A 1,979-nucleotide genomic window follows, 5' to 3' on the forward strand; every position below is an offset into this window, starting at 1 on the left:
GCCTCCCCTTGCCGGCCCAAGGGGTAGACCAGGCCTCCCCTTGCCGGCCCAAGGGGTAGACCTGGCCTCCCCTTGCCGGCCCAAGGGGTAGACCAGGCCTCCCCTTGCCGGCCCAAGGGGTAGACCAGGCCTCCCCTTGCCGGCCCAAGGGGTAGACCTGGCCTCCCCTTGCCGGCCCAAGGGGTAGACCTGGCCGCCTTACCTGACCGTCCAGAGCAGTCCTGGCATCCCTACCTGATGCTCCAGACGTAGCTTGGCGTCCCATGCCGACACTCCGGGGTAGTACCATTACCCCTACCCGGCAGCCAGGGGTAGTACCCGTAACCCTCATTGGTACTCCGGGGTAGTACCAGTACCCCCACCCGGCAGCCAGGGGTAGTACCCGTAACCCCCACCTGTACTCCTTGGTAGTACCCGTATACCCCCGCCCGGTACTCCGGGGCAGTACCCGTATGCCCCCGCCCGGTACTCCGGGGCAGTACCGGTACCCCCGCCCGGTACTCCGGGGAAGTACCCATATACCTCCACCCGGTACTCCGGGGCAGTACCCGCATACCCCCGCCCGGTACTCCGGGGCAGTACCGGTACCCCCGCCCGGTACTCCGGGGTACTACCCGTAACCCCCACCTGTACTCCTTGGTAGTACCCGTATACCCCCGCCCGGTACTCCGGGGCAGTACCCGCATACCCCCGCCTGGTACTCCGGGGCAGTACCCGCATACCCCCGCCCGGTACTCCGGGGCAGTACCGGTACCCCCGCCCGGTACTCCGGGGTACTACCCGTAACCCCCACCTGTACTCCTTGGTAGTACCCGTATACCCCCGCCCGGTACTCCGGGGCAGTACCCGCATACCCCCGCCCGGTACTCCGGGGAAGTACCCATATACCTCCACCCGGTACTCCGGGGCAGTACCCGCATACCCCCGCCCGGTACTCCGGGGCAGTACCGGTACCCCCGCCCGGTACTCCGGGGTACTACCCGTAACCCCCACCTGTACTCCTGTGTAGTACCCGTATACCCCCTCCCGGTACTCCGGGGCAGTACCCGCATAGCCCCGCCCGGTACTCCGGGGCAGCACCCGCATACCCCCGCCCGGTACTCCGGGGCAGCACCCCTATGCCCCCGCCCGGTACTCCGGGGCAGTACCCGTATGCCCCCGCCCGGTACTCCGGGGTACTACCCGTAACCCCCACCTGTACTCCTTCGTAGTACCCGTATACCCCCGCCCGGTACTCCTTGGTAGTACCCGTAACCCCCACCTGTACTCCTTGGTAGTACCCGTATACCCCCGCCCGGTACTCCGGGGCAGTACCCGTATGCCCCCGCCCGGTACTCCGGGGTACTACCCGTAACCCCCACCTGTACTCCTTGGTAGTACCCGCATACCCCCGCCCGGTACTCCGGGGCAGTCCCCGTATGCCCCCGCCCAGTACTCCGGGGTACTCCGGGGTACACCTGATGTCCCTACGGGCGCGCGGGTTTAGACCCACCCTTCCTACCCGACCCTCCTCCTTAGGCCCGGTCTCCCTAGGCGACGATCCGGGATAGAACCCGTTCCCCCACCAGTACTCTGGGCCCGTGGCGGAACCCTTTGTGACGCGCCAGAGTTCCGCCTGCTGTCCCTACGGGCGCGCGGTGTTAGATCCCGGCCCCCCATCCTGACCCTCCAGGGTAGGCCCGGTATCCCTACCTGATACTCCGGGGTAGGCCTGGCGTTGCTTCCCAGCGCTCTGGTGTCGTACCGGTACCCCCGCCCGGTACTCCGGGGCAGTACCCCTGCCCCCGCCCGGTACTCCGGGGTAGTACCCGTATACCCCCGCCCGGTACTCCGGGGCAGTACCCGTATGCCCCCGCCCGGTACTCCGGGGCAGTACCGGTACCCCCGCCCGGTACTCCGGGGCAGTACCCGTGAGCCCGCCCGGTACTCCGGGGTAGTACCCGTATACCCCCGCCCGGTACTCCGGGGCAGTACCCGTG

The sequence above is a fragment of the Buteo buteo genome, unplaced genomic scaffold, assembly GCF_964188355.1.
Source record: "Buteo buteo unplaced genomic scaffold, bButBut1.hap1.1 HAP1_SCAFFOLD_37, whole genome shotgun sequence".
NCBI lineage: Eukaryota > Metazoa > Chordata > Aves > Accipitriformes > Accipitridae > Buteo > Buteo buteo.